The sequence below is a fragment of the Phacochoerus africanus genome, chromosome 1, assembly GCF_016906955.1.
Source record: "Phacochoerus africanus isolate WHEZ1 chromosome 1, ROS_Pafr_v1, whole genome shotgun sequence".
NCBI lineage: Eukaryota > Metazoa > Chordata > Mammalia > Artiodactyla > Suidae > Phacochoerus > Phacochoerus africanus.
The window spans coordinates 168,302,857-168,329,511 of record NC_062544.1 but is presented as its reverse complement, the minus strand read 5'-3'; the positions used below and the strand labels follow the sequence as shown (position 1 = coordinate 168,329,511).

At 36.2% G+C, this 26,655-nt stretch overlaps 1 long non-coding RNA gene across 1 annotated transcript in view; it reads right to left on the bottom strand.

The window, feature by feature from the left end:
• Positions 1-3,026: 3,026 nt before the first annotated feature.
• LOC125112586 (uncharacterized) overlaps positions 3,027-26,655 on the bottom strand; it is a 40,493-nt gene continuing 16,864 nt past the window's right edge. Inside the window, exons 2-3 of the long non-coding RNA XR_007131190.1 lie at positions 22,273-22,379; positions 3,027-3,162 (exon numbers count right to left, since the gene is read on the bottom strand). This is a non-coding gene — a long non-coding RNA (uncharacterized LOC125112586). The remainder of the gene's footprint in view (positions 3,163-22,272; positions 22,380-26,655) is intronic.

Below are 26,655 nucleotides of genomic sequence, written 5' to 3'. Positions count from 1 at the left end.
TTATTCATCAAACCTCATTGAGTACCTATTATAAATTAGCCAGTGTACAAGGGATACAGACACAAAGCTGGATGACAGAGTCACTTCTCCAAGAATTACAGGGACTGCTAGAAACCAAGGATAAGTAAAAAGTTCCTTCTATTTACTTATGCTACATTTATGAGGAACAGGGTACCTGAAAGTTGCCAAGTCAGTGGAGGTAAGGATGGGGAAGAGATTCAGGCCAGGCTTCCCAGTAGAACTGCTGCTTAGCAGACCAATGGGTTTCAGAACACACTACTCCCAAATTTGACACTGTGGCTTATTAAACATTTCAACTGGAGGTAGTCTGAGAAAAATAGCAAAAGCAGAAAGATCACTTTGAACTTCCTACCATTCTTTTATTCTGAAACAGCTCATGAAGCCTTGATCTGAGAGGGGCCCTCCCTGTACCTGGAGAAAAAGAGCATCTTCATCTCCAAAGACAAAGAGATGCTGATAAGAATCCTGATAACAGGCCTTGTTAATTTCCCCAGGTTCACTACCCTTACCCTCTACTCCTTAGCCTATCAAATTTCTATACAATTGTCCACTCATCATCAAACCTAGCATGAAAATTCTCAGTCCTGTTTCTTCAGGTCTTTATTTCCTTGTGAAATCACCCATGCCACACAAAATTTATATTAAATAAATGTTTATACTTTGCTCTTGTTAATCTATCTTTGTCAGTCTGATTTTCAAACCCAGTCAAGGACCCTAAGAAGGTCAAAGAAAACTTTTTCTTCTACACAGACAATGGGATGATATTGCATTCTAAGTCCAAGGAATACCAAAGAGAGTTATAAACAGCAGAGTAGAATGGAGAAACTACAAATAAACCAGTACTAACAAAGTGAGGAAGCTTACTGGGCCCAAGATGGAACCGCTCTTGTCCTGTGTGCCAGGTCAGCAACTGAAATGTAATAGCTTTCATGCCCCTGTAAATGTTTCACTTGACCAGAAACATGGTCTATCCCAACTGCCAATCCCCAAACCTCAAGTCATCACTGGGCTCTGTACTTTATTTCCAAACAAAGTGAACTAGGTAGTCCCAGACAAGTAGATGTTATCTTTTTGTCTCTTCCTTAGTCTTTATTTTTTATCCAATAAAGACATCTTGCCTCCCACCCCATCTTGCAGTTCTTAGAAAGGAGACGACTGTCCACTTCATGAAGCATTAAATAAATTTGGTTTGTATCACCTAAATTATCTTCTTTAATCATTTTTTTAACATCACCAAGAAGGCAAAATTTATTATGTCATCATACAGACTTTTTCATGGATAATGCAATGGTTATTAAATTGGGGAGAGGCATAATTAAACATATTTTTAGAGATAAAACTCTAGTCTGGAGATTATATGAAAGTGAATTAAAGGGAATTAAGACTAAAGGATGAGTTAAGAAGCCATCATATAATCCTGATGACAAATGATGGCTTGAGCTAAGTGGCCCTGGGAATAGGAACAAGGGCAAGATTTGAGTATATTTGGGAGATCTGAAGCTCATTTAGGCGTGGGACTGTGAAAGCAAGAAGGATCAAGGATAGGCTTCAGAAAGCTTTCCCAGGCTTCCTCTCTATATGGTTATGTGCATTTTTCTGGGGGAAATAATTTATTTCCAGATCTTTGGTTGGGTTCATAACTGAAAGAAAACTCAAACAACCATACTGTGCTATTATCATACTCCCACTTGATTTAAAGACAAATAGTTTTACAATTGTTTCTTATGGTACAGTATACAAATTTAGGCTTACAAAAACACAGAATGAGATATAGGATTTAGCAAATACAAATTTACATTTAACTGAGTGCCCTGTACTTTATTTGGTATTCCTTCTGAATGACACTAGGGCTGTGAAATAACATTTCGCTGGGAAGATAATTCTATTCTTCATTATCTAGGTACAAGGTTCCTTCAGCTCAAATCCATTAGTTAATTAATATTGATGGGTTGCTACCCTGTCCATACTGAGTCCACTTAATAAGTAAACAGATTATGGTCCCTTTCCCTTGGGAGCTTACAATGGAATTGGGAGATGCTTTTTTTTTTTGAAAAGCTGATAAAAGAATTAATAAATAATTATAATTTGTAAGTACTAAGAGGTAAGCAAGAAACAGTGATAGAGAGCAATGTGGCATTTCACTCAGATGGGAAGGAGGCCAAATCAGGTGAAAGGCAGGAAGGAAAGTGGTTTAAGCAGAGAGATGAGTTTGCTGAAAAGAACCATTGAGATTGGAAACAAGAATGATTTCTTAGAGTGGTCATAGGGGAAAGTGGAAGCACTGTCAGCAACATAATTTGCAGGAACCAATACAAAATGAAAATGTGTCCCCTTGTTCAAAAAGTAGGAAAATATGTCATTAAAGTTCCTAAAAAATAAGATTTTTTGCTTTATTCCACTATCTCTTTTGATTTGTCAAAGTGGGTTTTTTTAATCATTATTTGATATCATTCTAAGTGTAAAAAGCAAAAAAAGTTAAAATTTTAAATCATTTCCATCACTTTCTCCATTTATCTTTCTATTGGGCAATGTTGCTTTTAGGTACAAATATAAGAATATTTACCTCATATACAGAATCACCAAAATCACACAGTTTGTATTTCATAACTTATACATACGTATGTATTTCATTCTTACCAGAAGAGTGAAAACACTACACAACTGGCTCCACTGTTTTTATTTCACTTCTTGATGCAAACACATTCTACCAACATACTCTACCTTCAGTCTATGGATAGATAAGGAGGAAGTGGAAAGGGGCTATTGAGCTGCCCTCTTTCCCTTCCCTTATCTACCATCCCATTCAGTGTAAGTGATTGGCTAATACAGGGAAGTGACAGTAAGAAAGAACATAACAGGACTCTTTGAAACTTTGTGTTTCTTAGAATACTATTGCCTTCTTTCTGCACAGGAAACAAGGTCTGGTTCACAAGAAAAAGATGAGCTCTGGGGGCTCTCAGCACCATCCTCTTACTTACTTGTAGACACAGCACACTTACCTTTCCGTCGCTTTGACATGCTCGTGAGTCCAGCGAAATTTTGTGCTCTTTGAGGCACAGCAAACTGGGGCATCAAGGAACAGTGGGCCCACACTTTACACGCACTGTCAGCGGGCATGTTCTGTTGTCTCATTGGACTTCACTTACAAAACACAAATTCAAAGATAAAATTAAGAATTCCAGAATGGCAGCAACAAAGCATTAAACCAAGCATGAGTTCCTATGAGTACAGGCCCATGAAGACAGTCCTATGTGAAAGGAGACAAAGATGGAGAACTGGACCAGGATCAGAACATGCAATTCATGTTCTGGCATCTGGATTTTCCTTGGTACCTATACTTTTCCCATAGCTCTCCCCATCCCCAGCTCATCTTTACTCTGTATGAAAACCTATATGTGATTTAAATTTAACATGCTATGTCTTATATCTATTCCACTTATTCCAACATAATTTATTCCTTTCACCTATTAATGAAGCCTTGAACTTAAGTGAATAACAATTGGGAGTTCCCATCATGGCTCAGCGGTAATGAACACGACCAGTATCCATGAGGACCCTAGTTCGATCCCTGGCCTTGCTCAATGGGTTAAGGATCTGGCGTTGCTGTGAGTTGTGGTGTAGGTCATAGATGTGGCTCGGATCCTGTGTTGTTGTGCTGTTGTATAGGCCAGCAACTGTAGCTCTGATTCAACCCCTAGTCTGGGAACTTCCATATACTGTAGGTGTGGCCTAAAAGGCAAGAAAAAGAAAAAACAAAGACAATCAAAATACACATTTTCCTTTACCTCAATAATTGATGTCTAGGTCTGTCACAAAGAATAATAATAAAATAACAACAATAATAACATATTAGGAATTGAGGGACAATAATGAAGGCCAAATATTTTATGTAGTAGTTGGCAGTGAAAAATGTTTAAAAGCAGACACCATGACTCCCCAAGAACCCTTTCACAGTTGAATTTTGCCATTTCACAGGACTGCTGGCCCTGGGGTGATGCCCTCTTAATCTGTTTTCTGACACCCATTAATGCATTTCCTCACTTCCATGATTGAAGTAGTGCATGCACTGATCATTGATTTCTAAAGTTGGGTGTGAATGTCCGATGAATTTTAAAGAGAAACCTTTAACACTTCATTCCATTCCAGCCTGACTTCACTTTGCAGTCAGTGCCCTGCGTTACTTGCTGCCTGTATCCTGTTGCGTCAGAACTGGCTAAGAGAAAGGAGATGGGGGCAGAAGAAAGAAAACAAAATAAACTTTTAGGCAAAGAGCCCTCATTCTGCCAGTTTTGTCTCATAGATTGCAGATAAGTGAAACCTCCAAAAATCTCTTTGATAGTATTTTTGGCTTTTTTTTTTTTTTCTAATTTGGTACACAGCACCACTAAATCAAATTATGGTTCTGTTCTGGTCTGTCTTCTTCCTGCATTTGGGGAAGCTTGTTGTCATTAAGAGCTCATCAGACACCCTGAAGTGTTTGCCGGGGATCATGGCATCTTCCATGCTCACAGCCTTGGGCAATGATAGGAATGCCTGAGCTTGGAAACTGGCATAAATTGAGATTAGTAACAAAATGCTGGGCATTGACTTTTTTTTCAGATACTGCCTGCCTATGAAGAGAAAAGGATCCTCCCAGTTTACCCAAAATAATTTTCAAAATTCCCTATAGAATATTTGTTTTTAAAACTTATATTTTCAGAATGTAATTTGGTACAGCCTCCTGAAGAGAAGGAGCCAAGGAGTGGGATGGACTGGGAGTTTGAGGTGAGTAGATGCAAACTATTACATTTAAAATGGATAAGCAATGAGGTCCTACTGTATAGCATAGGGAACTATATCCAATCTCCTGAGATAGACCATGTTGGAAGATAATATGAGAAAAAGAACATATATATGTATATGTGTGTGTGTGTGTGTGTGTGTATATACAGTTGAGCCACTTTTCTGTACAGTACAAATTGGCACAACACTGTAAATCAACTATACTTTAATAAAAATAGATAATTAAAAAACTGGTACTGCCACTATGGAGCACATTATGGAAGTTCCTTAAAAATCTAAACTAGATTTGCTGTATGATCCTGCAATTCCACTCCTGGGCATATATCTGGAAAAAACTATGATTTGGAAAGATGCATGCACCCCTATGTTTATAGAAGAACTATTTACAATGGCCAAGACAGGGAAGCAAGCTAAATGCACATCAACAGAAGAATAGATATGAATGGACACAGAAAATGTGGCATATAAATATAATGGAACACTACTTAGCCATAAAAAGGAATGATACAATGCCATTTGCAGCTACATGGATGGACCTAGAAATTATCATACTAAGTAAAGTAAGTTAGAAAAACAAATACCATATGATATCACTTATATTTGGAATCTAAAATATGACATAAATAAACTCATCTATGAATCAGAAACAGACTCACAAATATAGAGCACAGACTTGTGGTTGCCAAGGGGAAGAGGAAGTGGGGGAGGGTCAGAGTAGCAAATGCAAACCATTATATGTAGATGGATAAACAACAAGGTACCATTGTATAGCACAGAGAGCTATATTCAATATACTGTGATAAACTATAGTGGAAAAGACTATGAAAAAGAATGTATAGATATTTATAACTGAATCACTGCTGTACAGCAGAAATCAATACAACATTGTAAATGAACTATACTTCAATTTTTAAAAGAGAGAGAGAAGTAAAACATAGAAGAAAAAATATTTTTATTTATTTATTTATTTATTTATTTTTGTCTTTTTGACATTTCTTGGGCCGCTCTCACGGCATATGGAGGTTCCCAGGCTACGGGTCCAATCGGACCTGTAGCCGCCAGCCTATGCCAGAGCCACAGCAATGCAGGATCTGAGCCATGTCTGCAACCTACACCACAGCTCATGGCAATGCCGGATCCTTAACCCACTGAGTAAGGCCAGGGATAGAACCCACAACCTCATGGTTCCTAGTCGGATTCATTAACCACTGCGCCATGACGGGAACTCCAGAAAAAAAAAAAATCTTATATTTTCTACACATTTAATTTTTCAAAACTGATCTATAAATACTGTAAATACTGTTTATACCATAATTTTTCGCTCTAAGAGCAAACATGTTTTTTTGCACCAAGTCAACATAACAAAGAGAGGCATTACATTTTTGTCTTTGATGATCTAGGAAAAGAACCAGTAATATATGAGAAGAGCTATGTCCCAATGTGAGATTATCTAATCATTACATTAATTCATCAAATTTTTTTATTATATACCATACACTAGGACTATACTAGGTACAAAGTCCATATATACATCTCTACACACTCTACATCACAATAGTATTTACATAAACAAAAACTGGCAGCAACATTTTCTTTCCCCAAAACTGAATAAGTTGGGATTTCTTCAAGACTGCCTTTCCAGCACACTTCTGCCATTGAATTGTTCCTGCCTTATTTAGCATGACTTTCTCCTGTGGGCCAAAGCCCCAGATGCCTCACTGCCTGATCCTTTTCCTTCTCCCTCTTCTTCCCATTTCCTCCCAGGTAGACAAGTTAAGCTCCCTAAACCATTGCCTTCTTCTGCTTGACAGCAATAAACCTTCTGGCTTTGCTATCTGGAACCTGGAGAATATTTTCTGTACCAAAAATTCCAAGAGCTTGAAATTCAGCTTTTGATATGCTAAATGTGAGAAGAGGGAATTTGGAAAATCCTCTTCCAAGGCAATAGCCTAGTTTCTGAAGCTACTGTCTTGATGCATAATCCTATTTTGCATTTGTTCTTTCTTAGTGACTTCTGTAACATATCTAATTTCTACACAAATGTGTTCCCAGGCAGATGAATGCATAACTGACGAGAGTGAAGCTTTGTTTTTAGAAAAAGCAAAAGAAAAATAATAGTTTATAATTGTCAAATGTTCTATCTTCTTTTGCTGATATACTCAATATCCAATATCTGATATAGTCAATATCCAATATCATAGGAAGCCATCTAATTTGTTTTTGCTATTTATTCCTTTATCTTTCCTCAGCTCTACCTTTTGCTAAAACTATCAACAGAAAAACAGAACCAACTATTGTACTTCCTTCAAAATCATGCACATACTTGATACTTCCACTCTGATAGTACACTGGCAGCACTAAGACCATATAAAAAGAGATGATAAAATAAATGAAATTGAATTACAACCTTCTTAGTTAATAAATTGTATTTTATGTACTATTATTAGTAGTATTATTGATGTTTTTAACAAATGAAGTATACTGAATAACCAAGACTATACATAAGGCTCTGTCCAAATTGACCCAAATTGATCAGAAACATTTATTATAATCAACATTAAAAAAAACACCTAAATATACCACTTCCTAGACCACTCTGTGAACATCAACCTGTTTTGTAAGCTAGCCCATTCATACACTGGAAAACACTACAACTGCTGAAATAAGTTTTATTTTGAAATATTTCCATTTCTACTTTTGCTTCAGGTCATCTATCATAATTACATTATCATTTTTTAAATTCTCTGTAATTATTTTTGGCATTTCTATTACATGGAACAGCAATGGTCTATTAACATATTATACCAGCACTTGGCTATTTAGTCACATAGAATGTTTCAGTAACTGATATTTTAAGTAAGAGAGTTTAGTCTAGAGTGATTTATCAATGTTAGCAAAGAATGAAGAATAGAGAGCAAAGTCATTCTAAAGGGAAAATTAAAGCTACTTTGATGATTGACCAGTTACTGAGAGGAAATAAAAGTAAATCAGAAATTCTGATTATATTTTGAACCATGGTGGATAGGAACATTGTGGGAAATGGGAACAAGCATTAGGTATTTTGTTTCAAATCTCCTAGTAAATTTAGGGTTAAGTGCCAGAGACCTGATTTGAAGACAGAGAAATGTCTTCTGTCACTACCTAAAATTCAACATGATCTTTAAACAATAAAATATATTTACCAGCATTGCTTGTGGGATTACTCTTATTATTTTGTTTTACTCCCAAACTAATCTCTTCTCTGCACCTCAGGAGAAAGTCCTATCCACCTCTCCATTTACTTTGTAGAAGGGAAAAGTTTCTGGGCTCTGTGAAATGAAATGTCCTCGGTTGATTCCAGTGTCACTAAGACCTATAGTTTCAACCTCAGAAAAGAACAGAATTTGAGGTGAGTCTTAAAGTAAAAATGCTGAGACCACAGCCCAAGAAATCGGATTCACATACATAAATACATTTTTAAATTAAAAAAATAACACAATAACCTCTGCACCTTTGTTGGCTGCCTATAGAAGAGAGGAAGGAGATTATCATTTCAGAAGATTTAAAACTCTTCTCCAACTAAGGCTGGCCTCTGCTAACCTTGTGACCTGGTTACTTAAGGCCAATTTAACATATCATTAGAAATGTAACCAACATGTCACTTAAATAAGGTCATGTTTGGCCAGAGGATGACAGGTTCTTTCTTCTCCAATGTATGCTTTCCAACAGCGACTAGTTTCCTGTAATTTCTCTTACAGTGTCAATAACTATTTTCAAGTGTCTACACTTCTACTAATACAAGGATATCATTTCCAGATGTGATAGCTATGGGATTTTTTTTGGGGGGGGGGATGTTGAGTGCAACAAAGAAGGCAAGATATGCAAATAGAATCATCTTGTGGACAATTTAAGGCAAGGTTGGTGCTCTGAGGGCCAGTTCAGGGGCTGGAGATCAACTAATGAAAGGGGTTAACCATTTGTAGGGCTGAAAAGCAAGTTCTTGGAAGTACTTTCTGTTCTTGCCTTCTTTTACAGGCCTGAACAAGAACTACGCAACCAGCTCCTAAAAGACAGAGGTGCCAGGATCTTGTTACACTGCTTGGTAAAGTACCCATCATGACAAGGAGAACCTTGCTGAAGACTCCTAACTGAAGTTTGGGAGACTCCCAACTGCCTCATTGCTACATTGATTCATCAATAACACTGGAGTGAGGAAATATGTAGGCATCTGCATTACAGGCTAACATGATTTATTATATTAGATTGATCTGAGAGTGTGTTAAGGATTTAGAAAGTATATGTGTGCCCTAATTTCTCAAATCTTTACAGATAAACTCATTGTACACTAGGATTCTATTCCATGTACATTTGCAACCAAGTTGTGCTTCCTGCCACCATTAATTACTGCCATTTTAATTTTCCAGTGTACATTCTCTAGAACATGTTCATACTGTATGTAGGTAGAACTTAAAAAAATATAGAATGTATTGATTCTTTTATACTAAAAAGTAATATACATACTATATAGAGAGAGATATGCATCTATATCTGTCTATATATGGAGAAAAATGTACATGGAGAAAAGCACAACACTGAAGAACACTTTAACTTCTAAAATATCTTTATGCCCATTGTCTAATTTTATCCTTACACTAGCCTTACGAATAAAAGCAAAATAAGGATTATTGTGCAATTAGCTATTGTAGAAAATGAAACAGTGAAGTGAATTGCCTTAGTTCACGGAAGATCTAAGGCTAAACCTAGTGCTGTCTAATTCCTAGACCAGAACTGTTTCTGTGTCATACTGTGGGCCACAGGGAGTGGAAAGGGAGCAGGTATTCCCTGGGAATTAGAGACAAACACAGGAGTGTAAACCCATTAACGTGACTAGTCCTGAGTCCCTAGTCAGGCAAGTCCAGCCTGGCCTGATTGTGGATTCTCTCCAGCTGCATCTTCAATGACAAATTTCTCAGCAATATTGAAAAGTGCTTGGGAAGCTGCTTCAGGCAGTGACCATGGAGGCTGCCAACTTTGGCAGAGTGATTCTTGGTCCACATTTAGGTATAAGTCTCTGAGTTCAGGAGGGGTGTTGGAGGGAGAGTGTTTAGATCTTCCTTCTGCCATGCTTACATCCTAAAAGGATGCTTTGGGTTGTAGGCCAGATAATGAATCAGGAGCACATTCGGATTAGCATGACTCATTTATTTTTCAGATGAAGGTGCGCTCCAGTTTGTATTACAGTCGAGGGCTGGTGTCTCCATGTCTGCGTATAAATATATACATTCTCCATTTGTCATTGTCCAGAATCACTCTAAGCAGGTCTGCTTAATAAATGGATTTGTAAAGTGCTTTGTAATTCTAACATGGTTGATTATCCATGTGGAAAGTTTTCCTAATAACCAACAGCTAACAGCAAATGAGAATATGTGATGTTACCTGAGGTCTAGAGGAGTAACAGATTTTAAATGGACTGTTCCCCCCCCCCATTGAATACTTGTACTTAAAGCCTATATTTTAAGTTCAAATATTTATATCATATGGTTTAGGGAAGATTAGCCTTCTGTGGTCCTAAACTATATTGAAAGCATCATTATTTATATGTAAAGTAAGTTTATGAATGGAAAACATTTATGTTAAATATTCTGAGTGGCAAGTAATATGAGAGAGAATGGCTATATTTAGAACAGTAGGAAATAGAGACAAATAGAATAAAGGAAACTATTTCATAAAATGGGCAGGGGCATGTGAAATACAGTAACAAAAACAAAATAGGTAACATATACCACATGCTCATGAGTCAGTATGTTCTGTAGGCTCTTGGCTGAGCTTTTGGATGAAGAAAATGATGTGGTCTTTGCGGAGTTGGAGAAGCATAGGGCAGATATGACATACTTGTTAAACAGGACTAGATGATGAAACCATGGAATCTGTTTAAATCACATTTCCAAAGACTGGGAAAATGTCATGGATGAGGTTTTTGCTTATTATTTTTTCCCATATTGCAAATAAAGTAATAACACTATTTTTCAAGGGAAAACTTCATTTTGAATATTTCATTTACCCATTTATTCACTATTTCCTCACTTCTACTCTCAGCAAAAACACACACATGCTTACCTATGTGCATGTGTGCAATTTAGCCCTGAATATCATTATTGCAAATGGACTACCTCTAGGGTTTTTGCTACCCTTCAGGACAATCACAAATGATGAACATCAGCTGACCCCAGTCTTTCCCAGTTGCACTAGTAACCAACTTTTTAAAATTGACTGCCCATAGAACACCATCCTCAGAAGTAAGGACAGCAGAAAATCAGGGGCCTCTCATGAATCCTTTGTGCAAGGAAAGGACATAAAAGAAAAAGGAATTCCTAAAACCAAATAGTTAGCTTCAAGGCAATACTGTAACCATAGTCTAGGTATTTTTTAATAACTAGAGAACTGGAATCATATTGAGGTTTTTGTCACAAGAAAAAAATAATCTTGCTGAACTATCCTGTAAAAAGGAATAATTCAAGGAAATAAAATGTAAAATTATTCCTCAAAAAGATCTCTGCCCCTCTTGTAACTCATCATGAGGAATTCTAGTCCATTTTCTGAGAAATGCTGACTTACTGGGCTTATAATTATCAAATTACCAAAGGTACTGTTAAATGGTAATATCTATCATAGATGAGGGGGTGGAGAAATGGAGACTCATGTATTGCTGGAGGGAGAGTAAGTTGTTAGACTATTTGTGAAGAATATTTTTTAAAATTAAAAGCCTTTGAATTTTAAAATGTATTTTGATTCAGCAGTTACATTTCTAGAATGCATCCTAAGCAGCAACTGTGATTTTGTTTGTAAGTGGAAGGAAGGAAGGAAGGAAGAGAAAGAGGAAAAGAAAGAGAGAAAGGGGGGAAGAAAGAGAAAGAGAGAAAGGAAGGAAGAGAAGAAGGAAGGAGACAAAAAGAAAGAGAAAGGGAGGAAGGAAAAGGAGGGAAGGTGGGAAAGCAGGAAAGCAGGGAAAGGAAGAAAAGAAAAATTTCAAAAGCCTGAACACCCTAAATTCAGAAATTAATTTCTTTTAAGAGAAAAATAGAGTGAAAGTTACTTATTTTATGTAAGAATTAATCTTTTTACTGAGAAACTCCCGCTACTGCCTTAGGCATTTAGACACCTGCTGACCAGTCATTTCTCTGGTTTCTGGAGGCTTTAGCCAATTCCTTCTAGCCCCATCTTGCACACTCTCTCTATCAAATCTCACCACCCAGTACCTTCATCTGTTCTGGCTGAGATCTATCCTTGTCCAAGCCTCACTGCCAAAACCACAGTGACCAACTCCATTTCCATGCTACTGATGGTCAGGCCTGGAGCACCCATCTATTAACTCTTCTTTTTTCTGTCTGCTTTCTTCGCATTATCCCATTGTACGCATCTTATCTCTTATGAGGGGTTTTCTGGATCTGGATTAGGAGAAGAACATCCTAGAGGCATCCGTTCCTTTAAAAGACAATGACAACCACTAGAACAAAGGTCTTGATGACTAGAAAGAAGTTACCCAAGGGAAATAAAGAGAAAAAAATTTAAGAGTTCAGAACATAACGCTGAACATTACATAAAGATTTTCAGTTCAATGCTGACTGTGGGATTCTACCCAACAATCCAACCAAATCTCCAGGGTGAGACTGAGCATTCCAGACTGCCTTCTAGGTTGCTGTGACACTTTTCCCACTATTGACTGATCTTCTAAGGCCTTGGAAGGAGGCACATATAATCAATCTATCAAACTCTTTCCAACAAGCAAGAGTTACTTTGGTAGTAAAATCATTCAAGATGGAAAAACACATCAGTGTATACTTAGTTCATCATAACAATAATGGTTAGACATCAAAAAAAAAAAAATTCTACCCTTCTACCAGTGTATTACCTTTGAAAACTGGGTTGGTTGGGTTGCCATTATTTGGACATCATCATATAAGAAACCAGCTCAGAAACAAAACTCAGAAACCAACTCAGAAACCAACTCAAAAACCAAACCCTGGGCAGAATAAATTCAGTGAATTCTTAGATGCATTAAGTGTATTTATTCTTGCCCTATGTATGTTTTTCCAAACATGGGCACACAAGGTGTATTAGTCATATATATATGTATTAGTCACATAGATACATATGTGTGTATATATATATGTATATATACATATATATTCAGTTCTACAAAGTATTTTATAAATTACTTTGTGTGCAGCAAACAGCATTTTTAAACACAAGTATATTTCATTATTACATAACATTAATTGCCAAAGTCAACTTCACAAAGACTCGGAGCAGGCAGCTACGTATAGGTGCTAATTTAAGGATACCTCAAATAACATTGTGAAAATATGCTATCTTCACCACCAGCCTGCTGCCATGCCTGAATTTACTGTGATCAGCATCATACATGAGTACTAGGAAGAAATAGGCATTTTACTCTCTGTAAATGGTACTCTATCAGTTGGCTAGCACTTTAGCCTGAATTACTTAAACTTAATGTGACCCATTACGATTTAGCAGAGAAAGTGCTAAGAGAGTTGTATAAAACAGAAAAATATTGATTGAGAGACAGGTGGACAATAAAGGAGATAATAAATGTCCAACAGACAGAGTGACATTGAGCAGTTATTGCAAGGGACCCTAGCAACCAGCGTTTGGCTGTAGGCACAAGGACCCTAAATGGTATATGAAAGGCTGTGTTATCAAGTTGATAAAATCAGAAGAGTCTGGGTACCTACTCTCTCTATAAGAGAGAATTTCATCTAATATTAGTACATGTGTTCTAACATGGCACATACGTAGGATTTTACGCTGGGTCATCTTAAATTACTTTGGTATTCCAATATTGGAGAAAAGCAAAAATTAAAATAAGATGTTAATGAGTTCCCATTGTGACTCAACGGGTTAAGAAATGACATAGTGATTGTGAGGATGAGGGTTCCATCACTGACCTTGTTCAGTGGGTTAAGTATCCAGTGTTGTCACAAGCTGTGGCATAAACACAGATGCAGTTCAGATTCTGCTTTGCCATGGCTGTGGCATAGGCTGGCAGCTGCAGTTCTGATTTGATCCCCAGCCCAGGAAATTCCATATGCTGCAGACGTGGCCTTTAAAAAAGAAAAAAAGAAAAAAAAGATGTTGGGGGTGTGTGTGGGTTTGCGTGCATGTGCATGCACGTGCATGTTTGTAACAAATATCATAATTTAGAGTGATGAATGGTGAATCATAATCTGATTTAGATTAAGTATTATAAAGGGATCAATTTTTCTGACCATTTCTTTATCTATTTACCTTTTTCTTCACTTTACTTTTACCAATTCAACACATTTTCAAGATAGAGAACTACTCAGCAATTAGTGTAAGGACCCAAAAGTTTGTCTTTTGTCTTTGAGCTGAAAAAAAAAATGCAGACATGCTCTTCCTAAATTATCTCTGTTCCATGCAAGATGCTGGCAGATGGACATCCTGGATTTACTGACTCCTTCCCAAGTTGTTTTTCTGTTGAATATACAATTTTTTCAGAATTGTTTGTGTGAATTTAAAAGACAAAATGGTCATATGATTACTAAAGCAAAGTATTTTCTCATTCTTTTGTCTCTGCTTCCTGTATCCAATAGCCGAAAAGGGAGTCAAATCTTTCCAAAATGACTGTGCACCGTCAAAATGAGACACTAATTTAAATAATAAATAAGCTTCGTGGTTACCTTTTGCTCTATTCCATGATAAACATTAGCACCTGATATGGTTTTCGGCATTATTGCAGTGACATTTAAGTGTACAGTATAAGATTGTACTTGATTTATTAAAGTAATGAATTAGTTTTATTGTAGGTGATTAAATGTATTTTACTTTTTAAAGCACAAGAACTAGAAAAGAAGAGCATTGTTACAATCTGAAAATAACTAGAAAGATAAGTTCATTAACTTGCCTACACTTGTGCATCATAAAAACCTTGTTAAAAATTACTCCCCAGCCTGTTGTATTAGCTTCTTTATGAGGTAATTTCTCCATACAGTAATAAGATTTTTCTTTTACTCTCCAGTGCATATTAAACCCACTAATCTTCTTTTATAAACTATAGTTTCAGCCACTTTCTCAATTTACTCACTTTAAAGATACACTCCTATTAATATTAAAGGTAGCAAATGCAGATATGAACTTTGCAAAACATGCTTTCGGATTTATGGCACAATCTTTTAACAGTGTACTGGAATAGCACAAAAGGGAAAAAGCCGTAAATGTCGAGCAGGTCTCATGACAAACCAAACAATCTTAGTCCCCATAGAATTAATTTCCCACCTCATTCATTATGTGAATGAACTGTAGAATGAGCTGTCAGCAAATAAAAACAGAATGGAAAGACTCCGTTCATAGAAAGAAGTAAAATAAAATCCTGCACAGGAACCACACAGATGTCAGTGATCTAACTGATATGGGTTATTGGTGTCCTGGGAAAACGACAACTTGTCGTCATTTCTCCTGTGGGTTGATCTCTAAGGATCAAGATTTTCATTCTGTATCTAAACTCAAATAAGTCATAGTTTGTGATTAAGAATTACATCTTGGAAAGCTCAAATTCCAGTTATTTTGGCTGTATCTTTTGCCTCTATAATCTTTGAAAATATCCAATATTCTAAAGTTTATTAGTTAACAGTGGCATTTAGTTAATGCTGGGTTTCAAACATCCTCAACTGTGTGATGCATCTTGGAAATGATAAATTAACTCAAATTGTTACATAAATCTATTTCAAAGAGAACACGGAATCAATTGCTCTGACTTTTTTTCTTTCACTTGAATTTAAGGTGAAAAATAAGAATTTCCCTGTTGTTCTGTGCTTGGACTTGCTCACTGCATAATAAAGATTTTAAAAAATTTCAGTTTGTATGCTGAATTAGGGAAAGATATTTGAAATATATGAGAAAGACAAAATTACTAATATATAAAGATTCTTCCAGATCAACAAAAACTAGAGAGACTTCGTAAAAATGAAGCTAGTTGTCGTACACCTGAAGCTAATATAAATTGTGAATCAACTCTACTTCAATTAAAAAAAGAATTTGAGTTCCCATCATGGCTCAGTGGTTAATGAACCTGACTAATATCCATGAGGACACAGGTTTGATCCCTGGCCTTGCTCAGTGTGTTAAGGATCCGACATTGCTGTGTCCATGGTGTAGGTCACTGATACAGCTCTGATCCTGTGTTGCTGTGGCTGCAGCGTAGATAGGCAGCTACAGCTCTGATTAGGCCCCTAGCCTGGGAACTTCTGTATGTCGCAGGTGCAGCGCTAAAAAGACAAAAGACCAAAAAAAAAAAAAACTGAAGAAGCTATATGGAAGGAAGAAGGGTCATAGTGAATAAATTTTAAAAAGTTCAACCTCTCCACTAGTTAAAAATAAAAATTAGAAATTTGAATGGAAAATATCTCTTTTTTTTCCAAAATCAGATTGACAAAGATTAAAAATAATGGAAATAACTACTATTGTCCAGAGTTTAGGAAAAAAAAAATCTCCTATATGGCTTATGACTGCATAAAATAATACAATCCTTTGAACGATTTTAACGGTATGTAAAATTTAAACATGCATGCTATTGACCCAACACACCTAAGGATATATAGAGAGAGAAGATGATGGTGAAAGAGAACAAAATTGGTGACAACATAATGTTCATCAATATGTTAGTAATTATGATACACTCAAAAATTTGGAGGAGTACCTCCTGGGGCACAGTGGGTTAAGAATCCCTGGCCTGGTGCAGTGAGTTAAAGGAACTGACATTGCTGCAGCTGTCTTGGTTTCAATACCTAAATCAAGAACTTCCACATGCTGTGAGTGTGGTCATAAAATAAAATTTAAAAAAATTTTAAATATTGAACATATTCATCCATTATGTTACTTGCTTAAATTGAAAGGTATCCATAATATATTGAGTAGGAAAGCAATTTACCAAGCAGCACACATTGTACAGTATGCTTTATCTTAAAAGTACAAATAGAGAGACATTGTGTTCATTAGAAAAAAGAAATATCCACTAAAATTGTATAGAATAGTAAGTTATAAATAACCTGTGCTGATTTTTGCCAACATTCTAATATTCTTTTCATTCCACCTGTCAAACATATTGAATAGATCAATTCTTAGAGGCTAACTTCAATCTTCTGATTGATATGATTACTATCACAAGAAATTAAAGTCTAGGCATATTTTTAACTTTTCTAAGTGACACAAATTATTCAACTATATGTGAATATATATAAAAGAGAAAATAATGACATCAGAGATTATTACTAGAAATCATACAGATAAAGTCTCTGACATTTAATACATAATAAATAATGTCATTAATATTAAAAATTAATGAATTTAAGTTAATATATTTATGCTGTATTTATTAAGTTAGCAGATAAAAATCATAAGTAATTATTTTCTCTTTTTTCAAGATTTTAAATGTGTTAATGCCAATTAGAATTTATAACATGTTTTAAGCTATTTCTAAAATTTCATACACATTAAATACAACATTTCAGAAATCCTTATTTATTTAAAATTTAAAAATGGAATAAAATTTACATAGGCTTTCTCCAAATTTGTTTTTTTATGTGTATGTATTCTTACAGAAATTATAAAGCATTTTTACATAGGCCAAATAATTTACTTATTTGTTCACTCTATGAAGAGGTGCTTTGTACTTCCAAAGTTTTAACTTATTTTGAATAAGAATTTTTGTCATCTTTACATTTACCTCATAAAGTTTTATGTTCTCATAATCCCCTTTCTTTTTTATGATTTTTATTTTTTCCATTATAGTAGATTTAGAGTGCTCTGTCAATTTCTACTGTAGAGCAAAATGACCCGGCTATATATACATACATATATAGTTATATATTTTTTTCACATTATTCTCCATCATGTGCCATCACAAATGACTAGATATAGTTCCCTGTGCTATATAACAGGATCTCATTGCTTATCCACTCCAAATGAAATGTTTGCATCTATTAACCCCCAACTCCCAGTCCATCCCACTCCCTCCCCCTCCCCCTTGGCAACCACAAGTCTGTTCTCCAAGTCCATGAGTTTCTTTTCTGTGGAAAGGTTCATTTGTGCCATATATTAGGTTCCCAGATATAAGTGATATCATATGGTATTTGTCTTTCTGACTTACTTGACTTAGTCTGAGAGTCTCTAGTTCCATCCATGTTGCTGTAAACAGCATTGTTTTGTTATTTTTATGGCTGAGTAGTATTCCATGTGTATATATACCACATTTTCTTAATCCATTTATCTGTTGATGAGCATTTAGGTTGTTTCCATGTTTTGGCTATTGTGAATAGTGCTGCAATGAATTTGTGGGTGCATGCATCTTTTTCAATGAAAGTTTTGTCAGGATATATGCCCAAAAGAGGGATTTCTGACTCATGTGGTAGTTCTATATTTAGATTTCTGAGGCACCTCCACACTGTTTTCCATAGTGGTTGTACCAATTTAAATTCCCACCAACAGTGTAGGAAGGTAATCTTTTCTCCACACCCTCTCCAGCATTTGTTATTTGTTGACTTGTTAATGATGGCCACTCTAACAGATGTGAGGTGGTAGTAGTATTGATTTGCATTTCTCTAATAATCAATGATGTTGAGCATTTTTTCATATGCATGTTGGGCATCTGTATATCTTCTTTAAAGAAATATCTATTCAGGCCTTTTGCCCATTTTTCAATTGGGTTGTTGGTTTTTTTGCTGTTGAGCTGTGTAAATTGTTTGTATATTTTAGAGACGAAGCCTTTGTCAGTTGCATCATTTGAAACTATTTTCTCCCATTCCATAGGCTGTCTTTTTGGTTTTTTTATGATTTCCTTTGTTCTGCAAAAGCTTGTCAGTTTCATTAGGTCTCACTAGTTTATTTTTGCTTTTATTTCTGTTGCCTTGGAAAACTGACCTAAGAGAACATTTGTACAGTTGATGTCAGAGAATGTTTTGCCTATGTTCTCTTCTGGAGTTTGATGGTATCATGTCTTATGTTTAAGTCTTTAAGCCACTTTGAGTTTATTTTTGTGCATGGTATGAGGGTGCATTCCAGTTTCATTGATTTACAAGTGGCTGTCTGGTTTTCCCAACACCACTTGCTAAAAAGACTTTTTCCTATTTTATATTCTTGCCTCCCCTGTCAAATATTAATTGACCATAGGTGTCTGGGTTTATTTCTGGGTTCTCTATTCTGTTCCATTGGTCTGTATGTCTGTTTTGGTATTTGATTACTGTAGCTTTGTAACATTGCCTGAAATCTGGGAGAGTTATACCCTCCTGTTCAGTTTCATAATTCCCCTTCTTGCTCCCTACTTTTGTTTCTTCTTCATCTTAATTTGCTTCTCATTCCTACAATTAAACAAGCCTTCCTCCCTGGTATATCTTGAGAGAGAGAAGTTTGTGTGTGTGTATAACTTTTCGTTGCTGCAATCCTTTCTTAGATCAGATATTAAATATCTGTAAATCTACATTACACTTTAGAATTTCACTTTCCATTTGTCTCCTTTACTCTAAATAATTAAATTGTTTAATAGTCCCATTTTCTCTCTGATTTCCTTGTTGAGACCTTTAAATCATTTCAAACACATCTGGTTTTCACCATACCTTTAACATCACATTAACTTCCTACATGATAAGACTTTTATCCCAACATGATACCAGTACAATTTCCTTGAGATAGGGCAATCAAGTATCTATATCTTGTAGGCCCCTATTCAACAAAAGCAAGTCACTTGTTCAAAAGTCAACTGAAATAGAAGCCAGTTCTAGGAGAAGTTAAAGATGAAAATAGACACACAAAGAAAATTCAGCAGCTGTGCATGCTAAAAATTATAAAAACCTTGACCTATAACAGTGAGAATTTAAACCATCAGTAAGTGTCTGCAGAATGAATAAGTGATAGAAAGTTGGCTGGCTAATCTGATCTAGAGTTTTAAACACTGAAAGAAGGAATCAATCCTCTTTATATCTTTTTTTTCTTTTTTTTTTTTTTTTTTGGTTTTTTGGGCCGCACCCACGGCATATGGAGGTTCCCAGGCTAGGAGTCTAATCAGAGCTACAGCTGCCAGCCTATGCCACAGCCACAGCAACACAGGATCCAAGCCACATCTGTGACCTGCACCACAGCTCACGACAATGCCAGATCCCTAACCCAGTGATCAAGGCCAGGGATCGAACCTGCAACTTTATGGTTCTTAGATTCGTTTCCATTGCACTGTGATGGGAACTCCCTACATCATTTTTTCAAGAGAAATCTAATATTGTTTCATCAGAGTCATGTCTTATATCTAGTCTTAAGAAAAAAATATATTTTAGTAGTCTCAGGACCCATTACATTTGTTAGTCATAAGCTGTTCTCACCAGCACCCTTTACACAGGCTTTATATATGGTTTTTCTGATTAAAGAAGGACAGAGGTTGCTGGTATCATTAATATGAACTGTTCCTCCCTTCTGAGTACATATATTGCTTCTCATGACAGATGGAAGCATTGCTTGGTTACACGGACTACAAAGACTGAGGATTACAGGGCAAAAGGGATGCAAAAATAATAAAAGACTAGCTCTGGTATTGTAATTAAGTGTGGAAGAAGTTTCTTCATCCTTGCTTGTCGATAGCCCCTCAACAAGGCAATTGTGTATGTTGCGGGGGCGGGGTGCTCTGTGGCAAATTTGACCAGGGTATATTATAAGCAACCAATGGTGGTGAGCTTAGCCTTATTTGTCTAAGACATTAAAGTTACCCTTTTTAGTTAAGTGTTTTATTCTGGCATTTTGGAAAGATACATGATGCCAAACAGAATATTTATAACAAACCTTTTAAGGTTTATTCTCATCTATTTTTGCCCTCGAAGGTCATTTCATAAAAGAGATCAAAAGGCAGCCTCATCCAGACCAGCTCAGTGGGTGGCCAGAAACCGATTAAGTACTAACAGCCCAGAAGAAGTACAGATCTGCAGGACTTGTTTTACACAGTTCCATAATATATTGTCTCGATTACTAGGCCACATAATTACATATACAAAGTAGTTTAATTATAACTGATATAATGAAAAAGCATTAAAAATGATCTTGAAATAAGCTTACCAAATGGGCTTCCTGTGAATATCTAAATCCTTTACTGGTAGTAACTTGTTTGTGCAGTAACTTAAAAATCTTCAGGAACCCTGACATAATTCACTGCCTGAATTCTATCCCAAAACATAGACTTTTATCTTTCCAATTGCTAAAGTTCTACTGTTAGGAAAATCTGAATTTTGGGCTTATTTTCCAGACCAGCATTAATTAAGTAGGTAAAAATCTGGATTTGATCTGGATTTGAAATATGTATTCTTCAAGTAAACAAACTTTCATAACTTGTTACTTTTGTAGGTCCATTCACTCACAATATTGTGTGCTATCTGCATGAAAGGCATTTATACTAGGCCCATTTCTACACAAAGTTGAAAAGGACATGGTAACCAACTTAAAGGAGGTAAAATCCAGAAGGAAAATCATACATATATTTTTTTAAAAAAGTAAAATACCTCTTGCAGTATAAAAAATGCTAAAGAGAGGTACTTATAAATTACAGTGATGGTTCAGAGTACTTGAGAAACTCTACCAAGAGATGCAGAGAAGGCTTCCATTAAGCTTTAAGACATAAACAGTAGTTTATCAGAAGGAGGAAAATGTGGAAAAAAATTTTTTTTGAATGGAAATAGAACAATATGTATGAGAAAGGGAACAAAAAAGATAAACCAATAGATAGGAGTCAGGTCATAGATGATTCTCACTGTTTATAAAAAACCATCAAACTGTGTAAGAAAAGAGGTGATGAGGGAGTTTCTGTTGTGGCTCAGCAGGTTACAAACCCAGCTAGCATCCATGAAGGTGCAGGTTCTGGCATTGTTAAGGATCTGGCATTGTTGTGAGCTGTGGTGTAGGTCAAAGTCTTGGTTACGATTCCACATTGCTATGGCTGTGGCATAGGCTGGCAGCTGCAGCTCTGGTTTGATCCCTAGCCTGGGAACCTCCATATGCCACAGGAAAGAAAGAAAGGAAGGAAGGAAGGAAGGAAGGAAGGAAGGAAGGAAGGAAGGAAGGAAGGAAGGAAGGAAGGAAGGAAGGAAGGAAAGAAAGAAAGAAAGAAAGAAAGAAAGAAAGAAAGAAAGAAAGAAAGAAAGAAAGAAAGAAAAGAAGGAAGGAAGGAAGGAAAGAGGTGATGAGAGTTGTATTAAAGGAAAAGAGTTGGGAATGTATTGAAGAAAAGTGGGAAGGAAATATGAGGCCGAAAGAATAATAATGAATATTTCATTATCTCTGATGGGGAAGTTGGGGGGGGGGGTGTGATGAAGGTATCAACTGACAGCACAGGAGGAGGAAGAAAGACCTGAACTGGATGGTGGATGAAGAAGCAAAAGAATTTAGCAAGTTTCAAATTAGTAAAAATAGTGGTGAGAATTTACTCACCATTTACTCCAGGTTGGGTGAACGGGTGGGTTTCCATGCCAACAACTATTGCTGGAAATACAGAAGGAGAGGCAGATAAAAGAAGCATAACACTGCTGGAATCAGTCCTGTTGGGAAAAATGATGCCTTATGTTACTCACAGACTGCCAGGATTGGGTATGATAGGGTATGTATTATCTTGCACAGAAAAATCAGCCTTATGACCCAAGGGCTTGGGAATGTAGAAATCCAAAGACAAATGTGGCTGAATAACATCCCTCTAAACTGGTCCAGGGATGAATCCCCAGAATCTATAAAGATGCCACCCTACATGGCAAAAGGTATTTTTAGTGATGTGATTGAGGTTAAAGACTTTGAAATGGAGGGATCCCAGGTGGACACAATCTAATCACACCTGTCTTTAAACATGGAAGAGGAAGGCAGGGGAGCGGGTCAGAGACATGCAATGTAAGAAGGACTTTACTTTCCATTGCTGACTTGGAAGACAGAGGAAAAGATGCTAGAGGCCATGGAATGCAGATGACCTCTAGGGCCTGGGAACACTTCTCAGCAGACAGCCTGCAAGGAAATTGCCATTTCAGACCTATATCCATAGGGAACTGAGTTTAACCAACAACCAGAATGAACAGGTAGCAGCTTCTGTCCTGGAGCCTGCAGAAAGGAATACAACCTGCCAACATTTTAACTTTAGTCTGGTGGGATCCATAACAGATTTCTGACCCACAGAACTTTAAAATAAGAAATTGTGTTGTTTTAAAGCACTGAGTTTGCAGGAATTTTGTTACAGCTGCAGTAGAAATTCAACACACTAAGTTAGAACATAGGTGGAGGGGAATTATGGAAGGGGCTGAGGTGGAAGTAATAAAATTTGGAGGCACAAGGCAAAATTACAAAAGCATTTTCTTCTTCATCATAAATAGCAAAATATAGAATTTTTCCATGTACTTAATGGGAAGTACCTAGGTTTGTCTTCCCAAGGCACTTCCCTTAATATCACTTGAAAAACTTTGTTAATACAAAATATTGGAATAACACAGCACTGATTATAAATATTTATTTACATCTACCTCATTACCAATAGACAGTTATCCAAAAAAATGTATAGCAGAATAAAATCTAGTATATTGTCAGAAATCTTTTGCTTGCAAGTAAAAGAAAGCAACTAGAAGTAACAACCTAAAAAGAGGGTTTCTTAGAAGGATTTGAGGAGGGCTCAGAGATTCAAGGAGAGGAATGCAATTCTGCCTCAGGACCAAATGTGGTGGGCACATTCCCTAAGTGTTTCTCAACTGTGGTCTTGCCTGGCATCTGGTCCACCCTGTTCTCTCACTGTTGACTGCCGTACTTTGTTCTTGGTCCACATGGTAGCAGAGGGTCATCAAGTGCACCAAAGTTTAATTCTATTAGTGGTCTCTGAAAGAGAGACTGACTCGCCTCCCTCTGCCCCAAGTCCACACCAAAGGAAAGAGACTCACTTGGCCCAGGTTAGGTCAGGGGCCAATCACCTGTGGCCAAGAGTGAGGTTACAGCAGGTTAAGTAGATCCATGAGGCTGTGGGGAAGAGGAAATTTCCACCTAAAGAATCTTAGACGGTTTCATATATACTCACTAAAAACAGAGTACAAAACATAAAATAAAGTTAGAAGATCAGAATAAAGCCAATGTTAAAGTTGATACACAGGGGTTGCATATTTATCTCTAAGTTTTGTAAGAGTCAAGCTAAAGTTAGGGCACAATCAGCTACAAAACTCACCACTGCTATGAAATAAAACTGTCCAATAGCTAAAGAAAAGCAAGACCTTTCAGTTTAGTAAACTCCATTTAACTTTGAAATAAATTTCTCTCCAGACTCATTTGATCCTCCAAAATGGGTTCTTTATGTGAGAAAATGGACAATAGCCTAAAAAGTATTATGAAGCCAGAAACTGACATAGAACTGTTTCTAATACATGCTTCACTGTGGTTAATATCACAGAGCTCAGCAATATTTGCTGACTGGCCCCCTGTTAATTGATTGACTGTAAGCATTAAGTTTATTAATTCTAATTGTTTCTGATTTTTAAAATAAAAATTTCTTGATCATGAAGTCTAACTAATCACCTGTTAATATTCATAATGAATGTTGAAAATAGAAATTTCATACTAAGTTAAAACCTCATTGTATTAATTTGATTTGTATGAAAGCCAGTGGTGTGCCACTCAGTATTTAACAACCAGTTCTAGATAGTTTGGGTGTGAGGGTTTAAGTGAGTTCATGCATTTCTACAGTGTAAATACTCTGAATAACCAATTTCAAGTGAATTATGTGATATCATCGAATGTGGAGTTTGAAAGAAACATGCACACCATTACATAGTATTTCTACCATTCAGACACATTAGAAATAAACTCAAGACATAGGTAGTAGTAAAATGTAGTCATCAGGGAGTGGTAAATTTTTTAGTCTTTGTGATCCAATTTGTCTGTAAGTTTGTATCATTTAAATTTTAATAACAGATGGATTTCACAATTGGTTCTCAAAATTCCTTAAAGTGTAGCAATCAGCTCTTGCAAACTGGCACAGGCCCGCTCTATTACACTACTAAAAAAAGAATACCAATCGTTTTCTAAAATGTTAAATCAATTAATCAAGAAATGCAACATGGACTACAATTGATTATAACATAATGGCAATCAGCAAATAGTACTGAGAACATTTTTTTAAAAAGCTGTTTTGCTCCAGCATAGGGATAAACATCTGTTTTATTGTAGTAGGTGCCTTCTCGATGCTGGTTTTTCTTTTTCTTTTTCAGTCTGCTGCTGATGTTGTGAGCCATGCAGCAATTTGTTTTTGTTTTAATGCTCTATAAACCCACTGACTTTGGTCCAGTCCAAATGCACTTCAAGAATCACTTATTAGTGTTTCTAGATTTGTTTTTCTGATTAATTATTTTAGCTTTAAATAATAAAAGCTATTTTATTATTTTAAACCATACAGGAAATATAGCCTTCTTATTATAGGTCTAAAAACCCCACTCTCCTCTTTTTTCCTCAACTGAATGAGTTTTTATGATAGAATTTTTGGAAAATGTATGATTTCTTATGAATATAGTTATTTTCTAACAGCTTAACCTATTATATTTAAAACTTTTTAAATATTTTATGAAATGTTAGAGTCCTAAATTTCTCAAGTGTAATTAACTGAAAACAATGGGATAAAATATGAAGATGATATATTTTCTAAGAGAGGAACATATAAAGTTGGCTCATAAAATAACCCTAGAAAACATTCAAAGAACATCAACAAATTAAGGCTTATTACATGTATGCACTGCACTAAAAAGCAGTGTATAAAGTTGTGGAGATTTGACATATGGTTCAGCGATATAAATGCAGGATATAATGCTATTTGAGAACCAAGAATGGAAAGATAAAACTCAAGCATACAGAAATTTTCTGAAAGTTAGGTGTGTAGGTGATCAGAAATTTGAGATATTGGGCCCCTGGAAGGAAATATGATTTTGCACAGGTAGAAACAGCTAATTTCCAAATAATTATGTTCACTTGCAATTTTGATCAAGTTTGATGAGGTAAAAATAGATTAAAGAAGAATGAGGGAAATCCAGTGGAGGGTACAGAAATGGAAACATGGTTGTCGCCAGAGAGGCTGAGCAGCATTTCCCAGATATTGAGAGACATTATCATGAAATTCTTGATGACTTTCCTCTCCTCATTGTATTATTTATGATCCAGAGGCAAGGAATCAATGTAAAATGGAAAGTGTGTGGAAAAAAGAGATTATGCTAGAAAAGGTTTTTTTATAAAATTTTCAGTTGCTAGAGACCTCATCACAGCCACTACTTTGTAATGACCTCATATCTATGTTTCACCTGTAAGACAGAAACTTGTTCATACTAGTTAGAATATACATACATATATACTTGTGTGTATATATATTTATACACACACATACATAGAAAGAGAGCATAGCAATTAAGAGTGAACACTCTAGGAGTTCCCGTCATGGCGCAGTGGTTAACGAATCCGACTAGGAACCATGAGGTGGCGGGTTCGGTCCCTGCCCTTGCTCAGTGGGTTAATGATCCGGCGTTGCTGTGTGGTGTAGGTTGCAGACGCAGCTCGGATCCCGCATTGCTGTGGCTCTGGTGTAGGCCGGTGGCTACAGCTCTGATTCGACCCCTAGCCTGGGAACCTCCATATGCCGCGGGAGCGGCCCAAAGAAATAGCAAAAAGACTAAAAAAAAAGAGTGAACACTCTAGAATAATAGTGTCTATATGCAAATCCCAGCTCTGTCATTTGCCAATTGTATAAACTCAGGCAAGATATGAACTCTTTATGCATCAGTTTCCTCATCCATATAAAGGAGATAATAGTAACTAATT